Source organism: Lontra canadensis, unplaced genomic scaffold (genome assembly GCF_010015895.1).
Source record: "Lontra canadensis isolate GAN:19392208 unplaced genomic scaffold, GSC_riverotter_1.0 scaffold9, whole genome shotgun sequence".
Classification (NCBI taxonomy): domain Eukaryota; kingdom Metazoa; phylum Chordata; class Mammalia; order Carnivora; family Mustelidae; genus Lontra; species Lontra canadensis.
The window spans coordinates 19,846,881-19,873,274 of NW_022631003.1; the positions used below are offsets into that span (position 1 = coordinate 19,846,881).

Consider the following 26,394-nt stretch of genomic DNA (forward strand, 5'->3'; position numbering starts at 1 on the left):
CTGTCTCGCGTGGGGACATACAGTAGGCAATTATTAGAAAGCGAAAATACAAAAAGAAATCGGTGCGTTTTGGGCGCGAAACGTCGACGCGCCTCAAAGGAACGCGAAGAAAAGGCAAGGAAAAGGGCGCGCGGCCGGGACGCGGGGCTGGGGGATTGCATCATTGCTGCTCCCCCTCCAGAAAATGGGCTCCGAACCGCGGCGACCATCATGGCGCTCGGGTCGGGCCGCGCTTCCCGCGCGCCTTCCCCGAACGCTCGGGCCGCGGGCACTGAGCCCCAAACGAGCGTTTTGCAAACATTCCCCCCTCCAACTCGGGCGCCTGTCCCCCCACCCCCTCCTTCCTATTGTGTGCCCATGTATGTGACTGCGTGCGTCCGTCTGAGTGTGTGTAGGACTAGAGAACTTGCAGATTATTTTTTTTTTTCCTTTTTTTCCCTCCCTTGCTGGTGGTTGTAAACTTGATTGGCATTGGCTGCGCCCACTGACCCCTGCGCCGAGTCCACTGCAGATTTAAGGTGGATCCGAAAGGCTGCAGCTTCAGGCGGAGTCTCGCGCTTTAGCTGGTTTGGGAGGAAAGAGAGGAAAGGGGAAGGGAAAAAAAAAAAAAAAAAAAAAAAAAAGTCCCAAACCGTGCGCCCGGCGCGTTTTCACAAATCCCCTGCGGTACCAGCCCCCGCGCCCGCGCCGCCGGGCGAGCTCTTTCTCCGCCCACCTCCCGCTCCTTCCCCATTGGCCGGCCGGTGCAGTTTGAATTTTTTCTTTTCTTTCTTTCTTTCTTTTTTTTTTTTTTTTTTCGGATGATTGTTTTCTTGTAAAAAATACAGTACCCCACTTCGTACTATGAAACCCACTGCGGCGGCCCGAGGTGGGGTGTTTTAGCTGGTTTGGGGGAGGCGGGGGGGTGGGGGGGTGGGCGGAGCATCTGTGCCAACATTTTGCCCCGAAATGCGGTTGACATTGTGCAGGCGGGTAGGGGAGCGTGGGGCCGCGGTAAACAAATTGAATAGCTTCGGCGGGGACAGAGATGTAGTATAAAACGTTAATGGATGTCCAGGGCGCACCGTTTCGCCGGCTGCTGGTCAGAGGTGCTAGGGAGTTGCTGACAGGATCCCGGGAGAGGATGCACCTTCCCCTGCCTTGGAAAGGTAGACCTGGGGAGGGCTGGGGCTGGGGGTGAAGTTGGCCCAGAAAAGAACATCTCCTCACAAACAGGGGGGTGGGGTGGGGGGAGAAGAAAGAAACAGGGGAGGTGTAAATATAGCTCAGGTCTATTACTTCAAGCGCTGCTCAGCTAGCATGCATCATAATTCAGCCAGTTGCTGTCATTTTTATTGGATTTTTAAAAAAGTTTTCTCTCTGATTTCGAGAGTGCTTTTGAGTAAGGACAAGTGTTAAAATAAAATTGAGGAGAAAAAATGAGAGAGGGAATATGACTTTTGACGTGACTTTGGTTTCTGGGTCTGGTAATTAATTCTTTTGATAAAGTCCTGTAAGGTTTAGGATAATGTTATTTGTATTACAGGTCTAATAGAAATGATTGCCCTTACTAATTATAGCCCAATTATGTTTCACTTTGCTGTGAAAATTTCAGAAGTTTATAATAATTCAAAGTATTATTCAAATCACTCTATCTTCAGGTTAGTGAAGCTAGCACATATACATACATTGTGGGGTTCTGTTATTCTTCTAGCACTGTAGCTAACGATTTTAACCAGATGTCCAACTCAGCCTTCAGTCCAGCCTTTAGTCTTAACAGTTCTTAACTTCCCCAGTCATTTTTTTAATTAACTCCTTCAATCCTTCCTAACCCAGCTAACGCTTTACTTAGCTCAACCTAACTGAGCTCCTTGGACCACCATAAACCAAACTATCTGTGCCCTTAGAAAGAATTTGTTTGAGTTAAGAAAGCCCCCAGATGGACTGGCTAGCCTCAGGAAGCATTGAGTTCATCATTCCTGAAGTGTGAATCAGTTACTAATCCGGATGACCCCTTGATAGGGACATTATAGACAAGACACATGTATCAAGTGAGTGTGAGGACTAGTTACCTCCAAAGTCTGTTCTAGACCCTTGAGATACTGAATTTCCAACCTTGAACTTTATGGCTATCCAGTAAATTAAGCAACTTTCCTTGGTCATTACCATCTTCTGAGTTGTACTGTCCAATATGGTAGCCAGAAGCCATATGTGGCTGTTGAGCACTTGAATGTGACTAGTCCAAATTGAGATGTGCTGCAACTGTGAAATACACACCAGGTTTTAAGAATCAGTAGGAAAAAGAATGTTAAATATCTCATTAGTAAGTTTTATATTCATTACATATTAAAGTTATCATGTTTTTGATATATTGTATGAAATAAAAAATACTAAATTTCACCTGCTTCTTTTTACTTTTTTTAACATGGTTAAGTGTACAATTTTAAGTTGCCTTATGACTTAAGTTGCCTTATATGACTCCCATTTTATTTCTATTGGACATTGCTGTTCTAGACTGGCACCTATGATAACTTGAGAGTGGGGACTAGTAATACTGACGAGTAAGTAACTTCCAGCTGCCATCCGAACTTCCCAACTGAAAGTGAGGCCCAAACTGAGCCTCCGGAAACTGCCAACACCTAACACCTACTGTTTCATCTTTAACACTTAGTATTGGGTTTGAGCCCAGACTGGAAATATGGTACAGATCTGTCTGATGAAATCAGACGTGATAACAGCTTTCCACATTATGTAAATAGAGAGACTAAGGAGTCCAATATGTTAGGAATGAGTCTGGAAAACAATTTAGACCCCAAACAAAGTGTCTACAGGTAACTTTTCACTACCACTCTGCAGTGGACAGGAAGGCAGGGGCAGATGGAGCAGGGTTCTCACTCTGTGGATATATCTCTAATGGAAGACTTGAACAAATGAAAAGGTGCATCATATTCTTGGGATAGAAATATTCAACGTGATAAAGATGACAATTAAATCTATACTTTTACACTAAATTCTGGTAAGTTCTGATTATCCTATTCCATTCTGTTGTTCTCTCAGTTTATGCACTTAGGACTATGTTCTTTTAATTACTGCAAGTTTTGAATTATGTCTTAATGTTTAGTAGCACTAATCCTCCATACCCAACCAGTCCTTTTCTCTTTGTTTTTTCAGAATTTTCCTGGATGCTTTTGCTTGGCTGTTTTCCCATTTGGACTTAAATGAATTTTTCTAGTTTGAAATCTATTTCTTATAGGCATCTAAAAAAATGGAGTGGGATCCTTATCTCATACTTTACACCAGGGTCAATTCCTGGAGGATAGAGTGAAGTGTAAAAAAATGAAATTATAGACATACCAGAAGAAAGTTCAGAGGATTTTTAAAAAACCTAATCTGAGAGTTGGGAAGGTCTTTCTAGATATGAAACAAAGCAGAGTCTATTGAATATAATATTGTTAAATTCAATGACATAAAAGTGAAAAAGGTTCCGTATGGCGAAAGCTATCAGCAAAGTCAGAGGCAATGACATAGGGGTGATAGTTGCACAACAGTGTGAATGTACCTCATGCCACTAAGCTGTACATTTAAAAAATGTTTAAAGTGGTAAATTATATGTGTTAAACCCTAATAAAAAAATAGATACCTACATGCATGCATACTTACATACATTCATACATACATACATACACACACACACTACTGGAAAAAATTTTAAAGTTGTCCATGTTCTGCCTGAAAGAATCTCACACACAGTGTTGTGGGTCCCATCCTTTGTGAGACGCTGGTTGCATTTCAGGCTCGAGTCAAGAGTACTTGTGTTTGATTCCTGGTCACCTAATTCATTGCCTATAAAAGCTTTTGCAAGTTACTTCACCTTTTAAAGCTCCTATTTCTTTGGCTTTATAATGAGAATGCCTTTAGCTCTCTCATTGGGTTATTAACCTAGTCAGTGGGATATTGTATTTTACTTAGCACAGTACCTGTTATTTAATAGATATTAATCATTATATATATTTATAAACAATATAACATCCAGTTCATATTTTGGATTCTCAAGTAAGCAACCACAATCAGCACTATATTAACCCTGTAAATATGTTTCTCAATTTTAATTACTGCTGTTATTACCCTTAAGAAGAACAATTTTTGTGGCTATTTAATAAACAATATAGTGCAAAAAAAATGGTTAAAATGGTAAATCGTATGTTAAGTATAATTAACATGATTTTTAAAAAATATTTTATTTATTTTTTTGAGAGAGAGAGAGAGCGCGACACGCGCAGGGGGAGTGGCAAAGGGAGAGGGAGAAGCTCGCTCCCCACTCCACAAGGGGCTCGATTCCAGGACCCTGAGATCATGACCTGTGCTGAAGGTGGACAGTTAACTGACTGAGCCACCCAGGCACCCCTATTTAACACTATTTTTTTTTAAAGGTTTTATTTATTTATTTGACAGAGATCACTAATAGGCAGAGAGGTGGGGGAGGGGGTGGGGGGTTGGGGGGAGCAGGCTCCCTGCTGAGCGGAGAGCCCCATGCAGCCTAAATCCCAGGACTCTGAGATCATGACCTGAGCCAAAGGCAGAGGCTTAACCCACTGAGCCACCCAGGTGCCCTATTTAACACAATTTTATTTAAAAACCTAAATAAAGTATTTGTTGAGTTTAGAGCCATTTCTGATTACCTCAGAAAGGATCTGGTATAGATTTGTTTGTGGTACCAAATCAGTAACACACACCCTCCAAACAAATAGAATGGTAAACTGGGAAAACTCTCCACAACCCATATACTGGAAGGCTAATTTCCCTGATAATTATAGAATTTCTATAAATCAATGAAAAAAAAAGCAAACCAACAGGAAAATAAGCAAAGGATATGAAGGCAGTTTTCAGAAAAAGAAATACAAAAGGCTCTTAAAACATGAAAACATGCTCAACTGTAGTTTAAAACTATGGGAATATAAATTGTATACAGAACACATAAGTCAAGGCAAATACGGTCACAGTTAGCATCACTCAGATACAAAGTTGGCCATTATCCTTTCTTGGTAGTTTAACCTCTCCTTCCCTCCTTTCTATCCAAGGTTGAGTGATCGTGTCCCCGCCCGGGGCTTCATTGGTGACCGGAGAAGCAGAGTTTGCATGTGTGGAAGCCATGACCACCTTTCACATTCAGCATCAGATTCCTGTCATCCACCCTAAACCTAGTCTACGGCTTAGGGTCACCTTTTTTTGCTCACAGAAATCCTCTGAATCAGCCTCTTAAAGTGAGTCCGGCCACTTTTCTTGACACATCTCATTCATTCCCAGTTTTAATTCCTGTATATTGGCTGATAATCTGAGCCTCTCCCAAATCACCACCTTCGCCAGGGGTTTCCTTCAAGTTCTCTATTCTCTTAAAAGCTTCAGGCAGAATTTAGTATATGATAAGCACAAAATATCAGATCAGTAGAGACTGTATGATGGAATAAATGGCTTTAGGTGGCAGGATTATAGACAGCCACGTGGGAAAATGTGAAATCTCTCCTACAAAAACACACAGACACACATTGCGTTTTACCTTGTAGACTGTGGGTTTCCTTTTTAATAATTCCTCTTCTACAAATTTACTTTTGGGAAATAATCAGATGTATGACTAAAGATATATTTACCATATATTGATCTTTATGAAGTTATATATTTGATTATAAAAAGGAACAAAGGAGTAAAAAACAACAACTCCTTAGACATGGGAATATGGGATTGATTATTCGAATCAACTGTAGTATATCCAAGAATGACACAGATTGCAGCCATTAAAACACCCTTGGTTCCTTTATATATTCGTAGGAAAAGTCAATAATATTAAAATAGGCACAGAACAATGTTTATGGTATGACTCCATTTTGGTCCAAAAAAATTTTATTTATTTATTTACTTACTTACTTTTAAAAAAGATTTTATTTATTTATTTGACAGAGAGAGAGAGAGAGAGAGAACGAGCAAGAGAAGCAGGAGAGGGAGAAGCAGGCTCCCCGCTGAATAAGAAGCCCCATGCGGGGCTCGATCCCAGTATCCTGGGATCCGACCAGAGCAGAAGGCAGACACTTAACTGACTGAGCCACCCAGGCGGCCTCCCCTTATAAAAAACTTTTAATAAGAAACAACCGCAAAGGTAGTTCAAATTTGAAAAATATTTATCCTTACAGTTATGGAATGCAGAATAAGTTTCTCTTCGTGTCTCTCGTTCTCTTTTCTCAGACATCGGCAGAGAACAAGCATTTCTATAATTCATTTCCCTTCTATTTGTCTGTCTGTTTAGTTTCAGATATCATTAAATCCATATATGAATTATGAGGAGTGCGTTTTGGGGTATATGCTTCCAGAGCACGTAAATGAGGTGTAAATATCATTCCCATTAACTCAGGAATATCTTAACAAGCCCTGAAAAAATTTTTGTGTGCCCTATTCCATCTTTTTGGCACAAGGGATCCTATGGGTAACATTATCCCAAACCTCACATTCCTTGATCTTTGGCATTTGGCACACCCAGGACTCCTGCCCAGAATTCAACAGATTAGCTCCCTGTCTTAGTTTTATTACTTAGGACGTAGTGCTGGGGAGATTGTTTTAAATTTCTCGTTAGCAGACCAGTCTTGAGCTGTGACTCTCCATGAGACTGACTTGGGGCAAATCTTAGAGTCTCCGAATACCAGCTGTGGGAGATCATGGCATCCAGTGTCCATTTTATAGATGAAAATATTCTAATCCTTGACTTCCTGTGAAGTGGGGAAGTTAAGATGATTTATAGGTTCCTTCTGGCTTATGATTCTGTGATTTCTGTTTCCTACTCAGAATCACATAGTCCATCCACGTGGATCAGGTTATTTTCCAGGGAAGCCAGATTCTTGATTTTTGGCTAAAAACCGCATATTCACAAGAGTCAAAGGAAGATGATCATACAATAGTGTAGACGGAACAGTGAACGTTTATTATCTTACTGGAAAAAGCCCGTGATAACTTTGTGGTTGCTCAGTGGTGCTAAACACTGCTTCATTGTTGCATGCAGACTCGTCCAGCCCCTGCTACGGGCCAGGCTCTGTGTCTTCAGGGAGACAAACAGGAGTATTGCCCTCTTCAGGCTGTTGGAGGAGATGGACAGGGAATTGCAGCCGTACTTATTAAATGGAATTTGCTCTAGTGTTCCGAAGGGATCTCAGAGCTTCTGTTTTATGCTCCAGCAGTTTGGGCCCCCTACAAAGGTGTTCAGCTGGGGGAGCAAAGCAGGGGCTGAAATCCTAACTCTTTCCCCAAGTCTGCCTGTGTTGGCCAAAGAGAAACAAGCCATTAAAAATCCAGCTCTCCACGTGGGGCCTTCTGTAGTTTGCTGTAAGTCCCCTGTGTCCTAACGGCTGCTCTGTAGGATGCCCTAAGAGTTTGACACGGGGTACCTAACCTAGCCATGGTGGCGAGGAAATCTCTCCTAAGGAAATGACTTTCAGCTGAGACCTGGAGACTAAGGGAGGAACGGAAGGAGAGTGACCCAGGCAGAGGGGTCCAAGGCCCCAAGTTGGGGAAGGACTTTGAGGAAGTGGAAGAAGGTGCTTGTGGCTGGGATGCCATGAACCAGGACAGCGGGAATGCGAACTCTGGTGGAGTTATGGTGAGGTCTAGACATGATGGGATTCTGGACCTGACTTTAAGAGCAATAGGAAAGCCATTTCTTTGTAAGACATTACTTAAGCAACTGACTTGTGCAGGTTCAATTAAACTTGATTATTATCCTCCTTTAATCTAATTCTAGTCAAAGCCCTTAGTCCCTTTTTTTTTTTTTTAAGATTTTATTTATTTATTTGACAGACAGAGATCACAAGTAGGCAGAGAGGCAGGCAGAGAGAGAGGGGGGAAGCAGGCTCCCGCTGAGCAGAGAGCCCAATGTGGGGCTCAGTCCCAGGACACTGAGATCATGACCTGAGCCAAAGGCAGAGGCGTAACCCACTGAGCCACCCAGGTGCCCCAAAGCCCTTAGTCTTGATCAGGATCATTTCCACTGGATGTGGGCAAGAATGCTGAGGCTGGCACCTTTGTGTTTCTTTGCAATGCTGTTCAACACACACCACAGAAAACATGTTTTCAAACTCTGGTTTCAGTAAACAAAGGGGATGTGAAGTCTTTGGACCATCAGGGCAGATACTGGTCACAACCAATACATTGCTGGTTTAGTGGGGGACCCCCTGCTGCGCCCCGCAAATCCCACCTCCTGGTGTCCTCTGTTGAGTGATGGAAGCTGAAAGTGTGCATCTTACCCACCACTAGGGCTCCCCCCCCCCCCCCCCCCCCCCCCCCCCCGCTGCCAGTTCAGCTTGCCTTCTCTTCTCTGACATGATGAGCCAGTGGCCTGTCGTTTTAGGGGTGTGCCCCTGGTGTGCCCTTTGCGGGGACAGTGGGTGTGAATCTTTAGCCTAGTGGTGAATACCGAATCGTTTTTCTTCAAATAGCTCAACATTTTTTTTGCCTTCCATTTTTACTGAGCAACTGGCTGGAATGTTTACAAATGGTTTGGCCAAAGGATTCACCATTTATTTGGTTTTGGAAGGAGACTTCAGAGGAGGGATGAGAAAAACGAGCAAACCCAGAGTTCTGTTTTTTGTTTTTGTTTTTGTTTAAAAACAAACAAACAAACAAACAAACCCTGAAGATAGGAAAAGAGAGACCTCTGCTGGCCAAACTGAGATAACGCCCTGCCCTTGGTCTGTGACTCCAGGAGAAGCTGTCCCTCCGGTGGAAGCAGGTGTTGGCACGTTCATGGCTCCCTGTTCATTTCCTCAGCCATCAGTTCAGGGGCTTTGGGAGCGAATCTAAGTGACCTGTACTTCCCAGCTCGGTCCCGATTACTTCTGTTCCAGTCTCTGGGAAGAGTGTCAGTCTTTTCATATTTCTCAAAAACAAGCGCTAAACAGCAGCGCCAGGGAAACACCAGGCCTGAAACAGCTCCTACATCTTCTCTTTGTTTCCTTTCTCTTTCCTGCCCTTCGCCTCCCCGCCTCCCCTCTGACAGGGAAACAAAATCAAACACATCTTCCCTCAAAATCGGGAGATGGTGCTGATGGAAAGGGAGAGGGAGGAATTAACCACTTATCTGTATTCTGTCCTCCACTGAATGTGGCAGCCGGGGGCCCAGGATTGGGATTACACACCCGAGGGACTCCGTCAGTGGGAGACCCACTGCTCGTCTGGAGAAGACAGAGGGTGGTTATGTGGGAGGAGCGGGGAGGGGTAGGGGTCTTCTTGAGCCCTTTGGTTTGTCTGCAGTGAGGACCATGAGGACCAGGAGGAGTGCCCATGGCCCAAGTGCTTTACATACCTTAATTCTGTTTCCTGCTTTGCCTCTCTCTCTGCAATCTTATAGCCATCTTTCTCCAGGAAAAAAAAAAATTAAAAATAGGTCAGCAATTTAGAACAAAGCCTGCATAAAAATAATAGCTACGTGTGTGCTTGCTATTTTATTAGGTTTGTTTTGTTTTGTTTTGTTTTGTTTTGTCTCTGGACTAAGCCGCACCCAGCCTGCATATGAGAAGAGGCTTTCCCTGGGCTCCGTGCTCTCTCCGTCCAAGAAAACACCTTGGGGCTGTGGTGGAGAGCTGCAGAGGGGCCTCCTGGTTCTGGCACTTTGTTCCCACACGATGGTTCCACATCCTGTCTCCCTGTGTCTAACCTGCTCTCACTCATTCTCCTAGGTTTCACCAACCTTTTCTGCATCTGCTAACACAGGAGCCATTGGTACCAAGTGATGGTCACTTTATGGCCGGCAAAGGACCTTAAATCATCTAGCCCAAGCCCCTCTTTTGAGACAACTGAAGCCCTGAGAGGTTGTCAGCAGCCTAAAGTTACTCACCTCGTGGCTGGCTGAGGCAGGACTGAAACCCAGAGGCCCTGGATTCTGGAGGAGACACTTCCTTTAGGACACCCACGCTGAACTTGCACAGATGTCCGTTGTGCACAGATGGTTCGTACTTTTACTTTCTGCTCTTTCTCCCTGGTTGCCTATCCATCACCCCCTCTTCTAAGGCTTCCACTCCTTCATACTGCACACAGGCAAGCCTGGGCCAATTACTGTATCCACCAGGCAGCCCTGGGTGGCTTTCCTTTCCTCCCCACACTTTACCTCTTCTGCTTGCACCTGGTTAGTGCGGTAACAAATCCCTTGACTCACACCTTTACGGAGCAAGGCTCCCAGACCTCGTACCCTTCTCTGAAATGCCTATTGATGTTGGCATTCCCGCGCTGCTAGGTAGTCTTGAGTGTTTTTCATGTATGCATTAAGTTTGCGTATGTCGGAAGTTGCCTTATCCTTATTTTAACCCTCTTTGATTCTTCAGCATAGTACAGTGCCTTGGACTGGAAACCCAGTCCCTTAACCCAGCAGAGTAAATCTCTGTAACTCTGGGAAGGCCAAGTACGGTGGAAAGCCAATTATATAGCCGTTTTAAAGCAGGGTGTCCTTTTCCGACTTTCAGATGATACTGTGTAGTTTCTAATATGGTGCCCTGGGTATCCTGTTAACATTTGCTAGTTTTGTCAATGACAAATCATCCAACCACAGAACTTCTTCATTCATGGACCTGGCGGTTATTGAAGGAGTGCCCCGAAAGTATGGTGCACTGCGTTAGGCCCCTGAAGGCATTTGAAAAAAAAGTTTGACATCTGCCACTCTGTCCCCTTCTGGCTGTCTGGAAGGTGGATAAGATGGATGCAACCTGAGGAGGCATCCTTTGTTTCTGAGGATAGAAGGTGCATTGTAGAGCACAAAGATCCAGGAACTATAGGGGGTGCCTTACCAGCTCAGCACCACTTATCTCCAGAATTCCTTTAAAGAAAAGAAAAATACACTTTTATCTTGTTTAAGCCACTATTATTTCTGGTCTCTGTTACTAGCTGCCAAATGCAAATCTTAACTGATAGAGAGAAGTCCTTGAGGATTTTTGAGCAAGGGACTGATTCTGATTGGTAGCTATGCAAGAGATAGATTCCTGGCTGGGGAGCCGGGGTGGGGAGGTGTTCCGGGCCATACAGAGATAAAGTGGGCCTGGCAGGTGGGTACAGATAGTGGGGCGAGGCTTTGAATGAGGAGAATACACACATCTTGCAGGGGGTCATTGATTTTGTTTCTTTTCCCCCAGGACACCTCTGCTAAACTCCTGTTATATAGTGGCTACTTAAATATGTACTTCCTGAGTGATTTGCATTGTGCTATTGTCAGGTGGCCTGAAAGCTAGGGAGATTGAGAAGATGGGCATTCTTTGTGTCTTAAAAAGGAGCAGGCGAAAGCTGGCACAGGAAAAGCGTATCAGTGTTACAGTCAAGCGAAGTTACTATGTTTGCTGAACTCCTGCAGGCATTTCCAAGGAAAGGAACTTTTGTTACATGGGACTGTCTAATCAAGATACATTTGAAATGTATCCTCTCCTGGAGAGCAACTGTAAATAATATTTTAAAAATGTGTCTTGGAGTAACTTGCAGGGTAAAGATACATTTCATGTGCTAAAAAACTTGTAAAAGGGGGAAAAATCTACTTTATTAACTTACTCTCAGCTTCCCATCTTCCTAGTGCACTTTTCCTCTTGAGGTTGGGCGGGTAATTTCACACCTCTTAGATTAGAAGACATTTCATTCTTGTTTAAATAGGTTAGAAACATATGAGCGTGGAGCTGTGATCTAGCATAATATTCCTGTGAACTAGCTGTGCTAACCTAATATCTTGGTCTCTCTGTTTCCTTAAAAATTTGTTGACAATTCCAAAGTTCTTCCAAGCCTGGCTCAAACAGGTAATTGGAAGCCTACTACAAATACCAAGGTCCCTTAAGGCATTGGCCGTCAGCCTTTCTCTCCCTGCACATAGAAAGGCAGATGTGCCCAGTATTGCCTGAAAATTCTTGCTCGTTAATTATGTCTCCCCAATCTTGCCCTCATTTGGAAAAAAATACGATTGACTGCAAGCCATTGGGGGTGCCTGGGTGGCTCAGTTGGTTAAGTGTCCCACTTTTGATCTCAGCTCTGGTCTTGATCTCAGGTTCATGAGTTCTAGCCCTGCATTGTTCTCCATGCTGGGTGTGGAGCCTCTTAAAAAAAAAAAAAAAATGCAAGCAACTGAATATTAGGTGTACCTGGACTACCTGTTGCAAACTTCCATACCTTTCTACCAGCTCAATTTTAATAGCATATATGACTGTCCCTCGTTTATAGTGGGAAGAAACAGGAAAAAAAATGATTCCAAATATTGGGTTTTGATTTACACCTCCCTGAAGTGCCTGGGTTGAACCCCCAGTAGTCTGATAAGCAGATATTCTCTCCATACAATTAAAGAGATAATAACACGAACCAACATTTCTGGAGCACTGTGTGCCAAGTCACATATCTACATTACTTCTTTTAATCCTGATGAAAATTCTGAGCAACAGCTGTCTCGACGAGGAAACTGAGCCTTGGAGCTATTGCTCACAGTCACATTAAGCAGCTGAACCAGGGCCCAAATTTAGGTCTCGCTGACTCTTCGCATGGGTTTAGAGGGTGTTCTGTTATTCTTGTAAATAATCTCAACGAGAGCCAACTGGCTCAGGGTGACACTCGATTCCAAATCATTCTCTTTTACTTTTTGCCAGATTGGAAGACTGTCTAGTGATTAAATATTTCTGGCCAGCAATATCTTGCCATTTATGGAAAAATGATACCCCCTAATCTTTAATAATTGTTTCATTAAGAACAAAAACAATGTGCCTGCTAAGCTTTGGAATGACTGCAGGAAAATCTCAGTACTTCTTGTACCTTCCTCTCTGTGTCTCCAGGGGCAAGATGGAAAGAAGAGTATCGCTTAGCAAAGTTGCTTTAGGAAGAAGACAAACAGAGGATGCTACTGAGCTATGATTAGTAGATAACTTTCTGTGACAGGCTACAACCAGCACAGGACACTTTAAGGTCTGGAAACCCCCCTTTTTTTTTTTTTAAAGATTTTATTTATTTATTTGACAGACAGAAATCACAAGTAGGCAGAGAGGCAGGCAGAGAGAGAGAAGGGGAAGCAGGCTTCCTGCCGAGCAGAGAGCCCAATGCGGGACTCGATCCCAGGACCCTGAGATCACGACCTGAGCCGAAGGCAGAGGCTTAACCCACTAAGCCACCCATGCGTCCCTGGAAACCCCTTCTTAAGGGATAAGGCCATTTTATGTTCCCATAAGCTTGGAGAGCCTAAGAAAGGAGTTTTTAAAAGATATGAGCTTGTCTCAGAACTTCCTTTTGCTTTTTAGTTGCATAGAGAGTCTGGTGTTTCCAAGGCTGCCTTGTAGGTTAGGGAAGAAAACCCAATCCTCTCTTTGCCAAACTTGTTCATGTTAGCTCTCCTATCTCCTACTTCATTGGCCTGGGAAGGGGGGACCTGGCTTGCTTTTGGGGAGGTGTAGCAAGGTAAGAGCCAAGTGATGTTTGCTAATTTGTTTGGTTTTTTTTTTTAATTTAATTTTATTTTTTCAGCATTCCAAGATTCATTGTTTATGCACCACACCCAGTGCTCCATGCAATACGTGTCCTCCTTAACACCCACCACCAGGCTCACCCATCCCGCCACCCTGCTATTTTGTTTATTTAGTGAGGTGGTCTCACTAAAGAAGTCATTTCTTTTGTGTGCCTGAAGAGTTCCTCGGGACATTTTCTCATTTACCTGGGTTTCAGGTGCTATTTTGAAGGTAATTTTGTCGAGAACAGTTCAGGCTTAGGTCTTCTTTTCAACCTGGCAGGCCCTGGAGACACCAGTTGCTTCTTGGGTGGGACTACACCCACAGCTAGGGGGAGCAGTGGGGTGGGTGGGCAGAGACAGAGTGGGTTACTTGAAATCTAAAGCAGTCCTATTTGCAACAACGTAGATGGAACTAGAGGGTATTATGTTGAGTGAAATAAGTCAATCAGAGAAAGACAATTATCATATGATCTCACTGATATGAGGAATTTAAGAAACAAGACAGAGGATTATAGGGGAAGAAAAAGGAAAATGAAACAAGATGAAACCGAGAAGGAGACAAACCACAAGAGACTCTTAATCTCAGGAAACCAACTAAGGGTTGCTAGAGGGGAGGGGGGTGGGAGACATGGGGTGGCTGGGTGATGGACAGTGGGGAGGGTGTGTGCTATGGTGAGTGCTGTGAATTATGTAAGACTGATGAACCACAAACCTGTACGCCTGAAACAAATAATACATTATATGTTAATTAAAAAAAAAAAGAAAAAATATAAATCTAAGGCAGTCTTCCTCAGCGGGCCATGGCAATGTCTCGGTGAACCAGGCCATGGCAGACTTGTAGGTAGAGTCATGGTCTTCGTGTAGGATGCCTAGCTTATGAGGGAAACTAATAACCTCCCCACAAGGCTGTTGTCATGAGCCACTGAAATAATGTACCTGAAAGTGCTTTATAAATACATTATTATAATGTGGGAAAATGGTGGCTAAAGCAAGTGTTACAAAATGTCAGCTATTATTAATAAGAGTGCAATTCAATATTAGGCCCACTTGGAGAAAGCTGATTTATCCAAGCATGGGTCGGTGCCTCATGTATTTGAAAAGTGCATTTTTCAATACACTTGTATTTTTGAAAAGTTTTTTTCAGAATACATCCTCTCCCTACCTGTGATGTTCCTCAGCATCCATTCCCATCACTCCCCACTCTCTCCAATTTGCATCATCTTTTCATATAAATGCATTCTTCCATTCAGTTTTAGCGGCTGGAACATGCATTCGGTTTCCTTTGTCGTTCTCTCCTCTGTGAAGCGAACATTAACTACACATTATTCTTTACTTCAGGAACACGAGGACAATTCAAAGCCAAGGGCATGTTGGAACACTGGATAATCTGATGTCACATGGCCCATGCTTGGAATAATAAGTATATTTTCCTCAGGCCTGGCATCTCAGACCTGCTTCGTAGGACCAGTGCCTCATTTCTAAGCACAATATTTCCTAATTACTCAAATGAGAACAAGGCCATGTTGATATGATATAACTGCATTAGTGCTGGGCACGATTTCTTCTCTGGTTAGCTGACTGAATCATCATGATAGCTAACATAACTGTATGAACTGTGGCTCTTGCACCTGGAATAAGGGAGAATGACTTATGTAGCTTTGACGTTGCTCCTTTGCACAAAGTTCAGGAAAATATCTATCTGAGTGGGAGTTCTGTATCAGTTTTCCTTTCTTTCTTTTTTTTTTTTTTTGTATATCAATTTTCTTTTTTCCTTCCCTCCTTTTTTCCAATAAAAATGTATTGAGCACCTACTGTATGCTAAACATTAGGTACAAAAAAAATCATCCCTGCTCTCAAACCCCTAAGAAGCTCAAAAGGGGTGTGTGTGTGTGTGTGTGTGTGTGTGTGATCACAGTACAATGGATTATGTATTAACAATGAGAAATGAGATAGGTTTGAACAACCTTCTGTGAGCGTACACGTGGGAGAGGGCAATTCTGGGAAGGCTTGTGGAGCAGATGTTATGTTAACTATTAAAGGATAAATAGGAATTTGCTGGGCCCAAACCCAGCAAACGAGAGTAGAAGAGCGATTTGTTTGGCTGAACAGACTCTACAAAGGCACCGAGGCGTGGAGGAACATGATGGGGACATATGATGTCTAGTCTGGTCTTGCTAAGCTCGGGGAATTATGATTTGGAGTCTGTATTAGTAATGCATGGATGCGTGGCTCATGGAATTAGACATTCGGTGGGTCTATTCCTGACGTTGCCCCGTGGGTATGGTAATCATCTGCTACAATCTGCTTTTTGTAGGCAAACATTATTTTCCTTTTACTTCATGGTACAGAATTCTGGGGGATCAGTAGAACTCTTATTAATCGGTTCTCTATGTGGAGGTGGACAGGAGTGTAACTGAACCCTGAGTTGACTACCAGTTGCCTCCTGCCACTACATGGGAAATACTTAGAGAGTAGGCGCCACAATACAATTACCTTAAATCATCTGAATTACCTGTTCTGGTAAATAATGCTGGATTTCAAGAGTCACACCAGCTCCTTTTAGCTAGACTAGGATCACACTTAGGTGGTTTTCTCTGTCTCTTTTCTCCTGTGCTTTGATCTATTTCCTACTAACTGCCTAAAACAGAGCCTTCCCCATAAGTGAAAGAAGCTCCTGGTCCATTTTACTCTGGGTTTGAAAGGATGCACAGAAGGGAAGTGTGAGAAGGGACAGATCTAAGATAGGCGAAGCCGAGTTGGATTGAGTCATGTGGAAGGAACAGTCAGAGGAGTCTCGTGGCTCTTCAGTATCACTTTTGTGTTCTGTTACTAGATGGAGGCAGCCTTGGAAAGCATGGTCTTAGGACAGAGTCAGGCATTGGTTTCAGGTGACTGGCTTGAGGACGCCCATGTGGCCTTGCTGAACTTTTTTGAGAACCCCACTGTGATCCAACACACTTTCACTCAGCCTTCCTTCCTTCCCGCTCCCCTTCCCTCATGGTCAGAGATACATCATGGTTTGACAGCTTCCGCAACTTCTCTTGGCTCCTCCTCACTTCCTCTACAGATGTTTACCCTAGTAAATTTCTTTTCTTTCTTCCCCCCTCCCTTTTTTTTAAGATTTTATGTATTTATTTGCCAAAGAGAGAGAGAGAGAGAGAGAGAGAGAGAGAGGACAAGCAGGGGGAGCAGCAGGCAGAGGGGGAAACAGGCTCCCTGCAATGTGGGGCTGGATTCCAGGACCCTGGGATCAGGACCTGAGCCGAAGGCAGAAGCTTAACTGAGCCAGCCAGGCATCGCCCTTCGTAAACTTCTTGCGTATCTAATTCCATCTTGGTGCCCGCCTTTCGGAGGACCCAGCACAATACTGCCCGGAAAGGGCAAAGGAATGCTGTTTTCAGTTCTAATATTCTCCATTACTGAGATTTGCCTTTAGGAAAATGGATCAGAAGAAACATTTAAAAAGAAAAGAAAGAACAAAAAGCCTGTCAATAAGTCAAGAGAAAGCTGTTGAGAAGGATTAAGGTTAGATAAAATAGAGATGATAGAGTAGGAGATACAAGAAGATAAAATGATTTAAAAATATTCGAACAAGCATGACGCGAAGGTGGGTAAAATCAGAATGCACAGTTGTGTGGTGGCACGCCAGCCCCGTAAGGCCTGTTTCACGGGCCTTCACTTGTCTCTGGCTGAGGCTCAGTCGTGGGCTTCCCCTTTAGCTTACTAGCTCATTCTCGTAGAATAAAAATCCTCCTTTGGAGTGGCAATTTAGTAACTGAAATTGTCCAGTTTGATGTTTAATCAAAACTCCATCTTCATTCAAGTGAAAACTTTTTCTTCTTACCTATTGATGGGGACAAGAAGGATCCTACGGCCTCTTAAATTCTAGACAAAACCTGTACTCTTGTCTCTTCTGCTCATTCTAGTTGCCAAAGCAAGTCACGTGGCCAACTCCAAAGCCAAAATTCAAGGAAACAGACTTATTCCTGAGTGATAAAACCTGTAAATTACATGTGAAGTGTGTGGATAGAGGGAAGAGCAAAGGTTAGGGCCAGTAATTCAGTCTTCTGTAGTGCAGAGGGGAGAAAGTCTCTTAATTAGCTGTGCTTGGCTCCTGTGTCCATCCCTTGACCAACAGTCCCTGAGGCCAGGGTGGGGACATGGTAGTATGATTGGCAACTCTAACAGGACCCTGTGCTTGAAGTGAGGAAGAAGAGCTTTTTCCCCAAAAGAAGGAGATGCTGATCTGGGAAGAAAGGAGGAGTGCTGGAACCAAGATAAGCAACGTTTGCTACTGTGCCTTGGCTTGTTAGTCCTTGTAATTGCTCTTTCACACAGGTCCTACTAATATCCTCTTTTCAGAGCTGAGAAAATCGAAGTTGAGAGAGGTTATATAACTTGCTCAAAATGACACATCTTGAGTGATGGAACTTTTTGGATTAAAAAATTAGAGGTACTGGGACGTGGCTGGCTCAGTCGTAGAGCATGGGACTCTTGACCTTGGAGCTGGGAGTTCACAACTCACATCAAGTGTAGAGATTACAAAAAAAAAAAAAAAAAGGTAGCTGGGCGGGTGCGCCTGGGTGGCTCAGTCATTAAACTTCTGCCTTTGGCTTGGGTCACGATTGTGGAGTCCTGAGATCGAGCCCAGCTTCGGGCTCTCTGCTCAGTGGGAAGCTGGCTTCTCCCTCCCCTACTCCCCATGCTTGTGTTCTCTCTCTTGCTGTATCTCTCTCTGTCAAATACATATATAAAATATTTCTTTTTTGAAAGATTTTATTTTTTATTTATTTGACAGAGAGATCACAAGTAGGCAGAGTGGCAGACAGAGAGAGAAGGGGAAGCAGGCTCCCCGCTGAGCAGAGCCCGATGCGGGGCTCAGTCCCAGGACCCTGGGATCATGATCTGAGCCAAAGGCAGAGGCTTTAACCCACTGAGCCACCCAGACGCCTCCATATATAAAATCTAAAAACAACAACAAAAAAAATGAGGCACTTGGGTGGCTTCATCGGTTAAGTGTCTCTCTTTGGCTCAGGTCATGATCTTGGGTCCTGGGATGGAGCCCTGCCTTGGAGTCCCTGCTCAGCGGGGAGTCTGCTTCTCCTTCTGCCTCTCCCCTCCTGGCTTGTGCTCTCTCTCCCTCCCTGCCAAATAAATAAAATCCTTAAGGAAAAAAAAATAGATTTATCTATTCATGAAAGCTACAGTAGTCAAGACAGTGGTGGTATTTATTGAAAGGATAGACACCAAGATCAATGGAACAGAATACAGAGTCCAGAAATAGACACACCCATTTATTGTCAACCAATTTTTAATAAAAGCACAAAACCAATTCATTGTAGGAAGGATAAACTTTTCAGTAAATGGTGTTGAAACAAATAACCATACACACGCACACACGCGCATGCACACACACACACACACACACACACACAAGAAGAGAAGAGAAAAAAGAAAAAAAAAGAGGAAAGAAAAAAAGAAAAAGAATCTTGACCTATACTTTTCACCTTAGGCAAAAATGGATATGCAAAAGCCTCGCAATGGATCATAGACCTACCTGTAGAATGTAAAACTATAAAGCTTCTAGAAGAAAATGTAGAAGACAATGTTTGTGAACTTGGATGAGGGAAAGATTTCTTCGATATGACACTGAAAGCATGATTCATGAAAGAAAAAAATTGTTAATTGGACTTCATGAAAATTAACAACTTTTATTGTGTGAAATGGCCATTAAGAGAATGAAAAGACAAACCATAGTCTAGGAGAAATAGTTTTGAATCACCTATCTGACAAAGGACTTGTATATAGAACATGTAAGAATTTTTAAGACTTATCAATGAGAAAACCACCTGGTTAAAAATGGACAAAAGATTCTTTTAAAATTCTCTATATGAATTTATGTATATGTGTGTATATATATATATATATATATCCTTTTAAAAATGATTATATTTATTTGAGAGAGAGAGAGAAAGCAAGCAAGCAGGGGGAGGGGCAGAGGCAGAGGGAGAGGACAAGCAGACTGTGCTGAGTGCAGAGCCCAACATTGGGCTTGATCCCACAGCCCTGAGATCATGAGCTGAGCTGAAACCAAGAGTCAGTCGCTTAACCATTTGAATGACCCAGGTGCCCCATATATATCCTTTAAGTAATACTTTATTAGTATAATCTGAATTTTCTGCATGACATAGACATTAAGGGGGATAATTTTTAAAATTTCATACAGTTGAGCAATTTTAGAGGCTGCTTTTGTTATGTATCACATTACAAGGTAAAAATATAGGATGTATAGGTTTTCTGCCTTTCTGATACTTATTATATTTTTTTAGCTAGGCTGTCTAAAAAAGTAGTCAACATGGATTTAGTTAAAAAAAAAGTTCTTCTGTCTTGCCATTAAATTTTTACTATTACAAAGTTATTTTTATGTCATTTATTATTTGATATAATTTTTAAAATTGTGTTTTATCTTAAAAAATTTTATTTTAATTTCAGTGTGGTTAACATACAGTGTTACATTAGTTTCAAGTGTAAAATATAGTGATTCAACAATTCTACACATAACTCAGTGCTCGTCATAATAAGTGTACCCTTAGTCCCCTTCGTGTATTTCACTCATTGCCCCAACCACCTTCCCTATGGTAAACATCAATTCTCTATAGTTAAGAGTCTGTTTTTTGGTTAGACTTTTTTTTCTTTATTTGTTTCTTAAACTCCACGTATGAATATTTGTCTCTCTCTGACTGACTTATTTCACTTAGCATCATACTCTCTAGATCCATCCATGTTGTTTCAAATGACAAGGTTTCATTCTTTTTTATGAGTAATATATATATATATTACATATATAATATATAAATATTACATATATAATATATATTTATATATCAAGTCTGAGCTGGGCTCTGTGCTCAGTGGGGAGCCTGCTTCTCTCTTTCCCTCTGCCCTTCCCCCTGCTCGTGCTCTCTCTCTCTCTCTCATTTTAAATATTTTATCTATTTATTTGAAAGAGAGAGAGAGAGAGTGGGAGAAAGAGCACAAGCAGGGGGAGAAGCAGGCTCCCGACCGAGCAGGGAGCCTGATAGTGGGGATCGATCCCAGGACCCAGGTGAAGGCAGGTGCTTAACTGACTGAGACACCCAGGTGCCCCAGTAAATAAAATCTTAAAAAATAAAAATAAACTGCACTCCTCTTGCTTATGCCAGTGTTCCTGAAAACACTTTCCCAGCTCCCAGCCTCCCCTTGCACGGGTGACTTGACCTCATTGTAAACCCAGTTTCATGGGGTGTCTGTCCCCGCCTGGAGATCCATGTTCCTGATCTGCTTTTCCGCCACCAGATAACCCTACAAACTTGTGCCTGCCTAGACCCCACACTTGCTTCACCCTGACATAAGTTCTTCTTCCCTCTGCTTCTTGCCTACTTGGAATTTTGTTTTCTGCCTGTGTGCCAGCGGGAAAAAGTGTATCATAATGATGTACCCGCCATGTCTCCCCTCTTGTCTGCAGGAAGGCTGAATGCTTTGTGTGCTCGGCTCACTCTAGAGGGCTTGTTGAATTAAGCAGAGTGCCTGGCACGGACGAGGATGAAAATGCTGAGAGAAGACCAAATTGCTCTCCCCACCGCAGGCTGAGGGTGAACCTTGAAAGAAAAGTTCACGAGAAGGTTGAAGGGGCAGAAGAGGTGGGTGAGCTATAGGCTGTAGGGCTTTTGAGGAAAGAGAAACTTGATGCATATTTAGAAGGAAGGTTTCCTGTATGACCTGTACGGGTATTGTTGTCTTTGCCTCCCTAAGAAGCTGGCTGTGTGGGAGCTTGGTGGCAGTAAGTGCCGAGGTTGGCCTTAAGGCAAGGGCATGATGACCCCAAACAGCCCAAGTAGTTTTAGGTGGGAAGAGTGAGGCAAGGGAAGGCCTCCCAGTGGCATTTGCTCAGGCCTCGGGGATTCTTCAGAAAGCCTGCAGGAAGAAGCTACGCCTCAGAGCAGTCCAAGAGAGACATGAGGGCGTTTACCTGCCTGCCCCCTCCTGTCTCCATTTCCTTTGGCCAGGGTTTCCCCGTACAGGGAGCTAAACCCCCTGAACTCACCAGGGGTGTGGTCTGGCTACTCTGTGACCCCCCCCTTAGAAAATCAAGTTCACACCTTGCGGCTTGGCTGTTTCACTGAAGTCTGGAAGTGGGGTGGCTTGCATGGGTGGGGCACTGACTGCCTGAAAGACCGGAAGAGGAAGTGGAGGGAATCTGAGAAGGTTGGAAGCATTTGTCCCTGAAACTGAGAAAAGCTTTTATTTATATCTTGCTCCAAATTGTATCGTGGTTTATTTATTTATTTATTTATTTATTTATTTATTTTGTTTTGTTTTTTTTAAGAGAGAGGGAGAGAGAGAATCATAAGCAGGCTCCATGCCTAGCACAGAGCCTGACTTGGAGTTCCATCTTGTGACCCTGAGATCACGACCTGAGCCGAAATCAGGAGTTGAACGTTTAACCAACTGAGTCACCCAGATGTCCCAATGAACCATGTTTTTAAGTGCAAAGCTAATAAATGTATGAACTGATGTGTTTTCATAAAGACTTGAAAAACTACTGGGGAAACATTCCCTAATGCTAATTGATAATACCCCAGAAATCTTATCTTTAGAATTCCAGATTATGGGGTGTCTGGGTGGCCCAGTTGGTTAAGTTCCAACTCTAGGTTTTAGCTCAGGTCTGATCTCAGGATTGTGGGATCAAGCCCAACATTGGGCTCCCCACTAAGCAAGGAGTCTTCTTGGTTTTTCTCTCTCCCTCTGCCCCTCCCCCCAAAATAAATAAATAAGTCTTAAAAAAAAAATCTAGATTATAACCCTAGCACACAGTCCTACCTGGTGGGAGCTTCGACCATTTTGGTTTAAAAAAAAAAAACAAAAACAAGTTGTGTAATTACTCAATAATACATATAATATTTTTATTAGTTAAAAAAAAATCAAGCAGAAATTGCCCTTCCAAGTGAAGGCAGTTGTTTTAGACTTTTCTCTGCCCTTTCTTAAACTCAGACATGATTTAATTGGCAGATTTGGGGAACATAAAGTGGGCATGCCCAGTTCATTTGCATCCACTCTCCTCCTTGGAATCGAGCGAGCACGAGGTCTGCTCTCAGGGCAGCCTGACGCCCCCACCCACAGGGAGGCAAGTCCCCTTTGGACGAGACCTGCTGGCTCTCACTCCAGCTGGGTGTCGGGAAGCTCTTCTGACTCAACCCAGCTTTATCAGGAACTAAGTAATACTTGGGCCTTCTTCGTCCACTCCTTTATCTTAATTCTTCATTTGTTTTAAACTCAGAAAAGGAGACAGGGTGCTATTTATTGGGTTCTGCTTCAGTGTTCCAGCCTGTCGTATGCTGGCCAGAAAGTGGACGTGTAAGAAATAAGGTGCACAATTAGGGAGAAGCCCGTGAATACCCGGGGAGTGACGGAGGCCTCTGGAGTGGCAAGGGTTTGGCCTTGGCCCTGCAGTCTTGTTCCTTAGTGTGCATGTAGGACATTTCGATCTTGGCAGTGTGTATAGGCTTGTATTGAGCCAGGTAGGTTTTCATGGTGGTGCACTTGGCGCTGAACAGTGGGGGCCTGGGAAAAAAGGCCTTGGAAAAGCCACTCTGAATCTCTAAGAGGGCCTTGGCAAGGGCACAGAGGCCATAGAGAAGGACTTAGCAGAGGCCAGCAAGCTGAAGAGGCCTTAATAAGCAGTTCAAGCCGAGGCAAGGATTCAATTATAGGGAGAGAGAAAGTCTTTTCAAATACTGCCCTTTTAGATATTAAAGGAGTAGAAAAGTATTTTCTCTTTTTAAACAGTGGGGGCAGCTGGGTTCTCTTTGGACCGGAGAGCACGGGTGAGAGACGAGTTTTCAATGTGCTAGTACTAGGTCTGGGAGGGTAATGTGAACAAACAGCCCAAATTTTAATTCCTCTTTTATGTTGCTTTGAACTATCTTCAAGGGCAAAAGTGGATGGACTAAGTTTGCATTGATGTGGCTCAAGAATCCCTCCCTCTACTTGTCCTCAAGTTGCTAGACGCCGGTTATTTAAATATGATGGAGAAATCCTCCCCAGGTAATGGTTTTCTTAGGCCTAAGGAATTCCATTAGAAAGGGGTGGTGGAAAAAGCCCCTGCAGCACAAGAAGAAAAATGCTTTCTGGTTATTGTGGGAGCTCTGTTACTGGATGGAATTCACCTTCATTGCAACGCTATGGCGCAGGCACCTAAAGGTCAAAATGGCCATGGAAATGAAAAGGTTCTGATCAGCTGGGTGGGAAAGAACAGCTCCACAAATAAGGTCGAATGACTGAAGGTGTTGCTACTGCACATTTCTGCCTTTGCAAGAAGGCACCCCCCCCAAATGCCTTCCCAGAGGTGGGGTGTCCTGGTTATGGTAAGTGCAAGGTGCCATTGTGCAGAAATTAACCTGTAGCTAGTAGATTTCTCCTAACTGGGTTTTAATTCACAGTGCACATGTTCTGGATTCTTGGTCTCAATCAAATGGCTTCTTGGTGAGGCTGTTATCTTTGCGATAGTCTTTGGCAACCCAAAATGCTGGTGCTGGCTATTTTGCTTGAGATACTTGTGAAAAAAATTGTCTTTTCTGGCTATGGTATGTGTAGAGCTGGTGCTATATGATCAATTTGCATCTTCTACTAAATCTGTAGACTCTAGGAAAGAGCACATTACAGACTTGCTGGTGTAACTGTTGTTTTCTAATTTAGGGGTCTTGTAGGAGCTGCCGTCATTCCAGTGAGATCTGGCTTAAGCTGTAGTTACTACAGATTCCTGACTCAACCCAGACGTTGAAATCCCCTCCAACTGAGACAGAGCGGAATAAAAAATTGGGAAGATGAATTTTGGACCTTAATTTTTTTGAATTTTAACCCACAAAAACAAGATAATTTTATTTTGAACCTTACTTTCTTTGAACTTTCATGTCTCATGATTTGGATTTCATTCCTTGGACCTTACTTTCTCCCTAACCATTTGATCAAAGGAAGAGAAGAGGTTAATGTTAACAAATCTTTTCCCCTCAACATTATTGGCATTTTGTTATTGAGGTTTTGTTGTGCATATTAATATTGGAATCACGTAGTTTTGTCATATAACCTCCATCCTGATCTTCTGATTTCCTCTGCTGACAACATGGACAGGCATGATAAAAACAGGTGATAGGAAAATGAAAATTTCAACCTTGGATACAAAATGGCATTGAGCTATTTAATTAATGCATTATAGGGAACTATTTTGGAACCTTTTGTGAGTGAAATCTCTTCCCCATCACTGCTCCTGGGAGGACACCAAGTTGGCGGGTATAAGAGGGAAGGGTGGCCTCTTGAAGATGGAGCAAGACTGTTCTGATAGGCTGCTGGGACCCTCTCTTAAGGATGTCAGATACACCTCTGGTTGACAGAGATTTAATGTCTACACCAGTGGTTTAAGAGAACCAAAAAAATCAAGGGACTATTAGTGGGAGAATAATTCTCCCAACTTTTGATATTACCTTCTGTCATAGGCTGAGTGGTTCCCCAAACATGTCCATGTCCTAATCCCCAGAACCTGTGAATATGTTACCGTATATCAAAGACTTTACAGATGTGAGTAAGTTAAGGTCCTGAGGTGGGGAGGTTATCCTGGATTATCTGGTTGGCCTGATGTGATCACAAAGGTCCTTATAAGAGGGACACAAGAGGAGTAAGAGTCAGAGAGGAAGGTGATGCGATGACAACCAGAGATGCAACTGATGATCATTGGCAATGGAGAAAGGAGACACAAGCAAAGAAGCACAGGCAGCCACAAATGACAAAAAACCCAACAATAACAACAACAACAACAAAAAACCTGCCAGCACCTTGACTTTACCTCAGTGAAATGGATTTTGGACTTCCGACCTCCAGAACTACTAGAGAGCAAAGTTGTGTTGTTTTAAGTAACCACATTGTAATTTGTTGCAGTGGCCACAGGAAATGAATATACCTTCCATACTTGAGGGAACCTGACTTAGTAGATCTTTTGTGTCCTTGGAGAAGGCGATGTAATCTGATGGGTGAATCTGGAATAATAAATCGGACACGATTGGCTTGGTTTCATTCTTCTTCCTCTCTGGGAGCCAGTCAGCCCAACAAAACACAACATCTGCCTTTTCCAGGGCAGGGCTACACAGGTGCACCTGGGGCTGCTGGGTTTGGCTGGTTATATCTGTACAATTGTGTGGTGCAGTATTAGGAGGCTCATTCGCCTTTCATGCGAAACTGCATTTTCCAGTGGCTTTTTATCAGGAAAGGTGATATTTTGGTTCCTATTGACTGTTTCTTGAATTATTTCTCTCATGTATAATCCAAGCATGGTAAAAGGGTGAACTCAAAGATAATGGATTGAACAAAAATGATGCAACCTTCTCTTCCAGTTCCAAATTCTGTAAGGAATGGAAAAGATAGATGAAGAAAATCAAACTGCATGGAAAACAAGAGAGGAAACTTTCCAGGGACCAGCAATTATGACAAAAATGTCTGCATGTCATAGGACCAGGTGAAGAAAGTCTACCATAACTAAAACTAGAACAGTGATTTTTTTGCTGTAAAATATAGGAAAGACACCCTGAATGCTCATTGCCCCAAAGGGATAGATGCAATCAGCAGGGAAATGTTCAAAGTTCAAATAAATTGACCAATTCAGGTACCAGAGCAGGAATATCTAGATGGTTTGATTCTTCCTCACTGTCCCTTCAGCCAGATGATAGTCATGGCAGTGTCTCTCGCCCATGGGAAGAAAAATGGCGAGGAGGGTGAGAGTTAGAAAGTAAGGAAAGACCCCACCTTCAGGGTCTAGCGGTATCTGGGAAGAATGAGGAGAACCTGCACCAGAACACTATCTACCAAGGTATAACCAGTGATACCTTCTATCCTTCCTCAAAACAGGTTAA

The 26,394-nt window shown here is 43.1% G+C and overlaps 1 long non-coding RNA gene across 2 annotated transcripts; it reads left to right on the forward strand.

Moving 5' to 3' along the window:
* Positions 1-923: 923 nt before the first annotated feature.
* LOC116866231 lies at positions 924-23,822 on the forward strand. 2 transcript variants are annotated; one of them, XR_004382360.1, is made up of 4 exons: positions 924-1,148; positions 9,690-9,958; positions 20,964-21,142; positions 23,429-23,822. It is a non-coding gene; the product is annotated as an uncharacterized LOC116866231 (long non-coding RNA). The 2 variants fall into 2 exon arrangements; XR_004382361.1 differs by lacking the exon at positions 9,690-9,958.
* Positions 23,823-26,394: the final 2,572 nt, after the last annotated feature.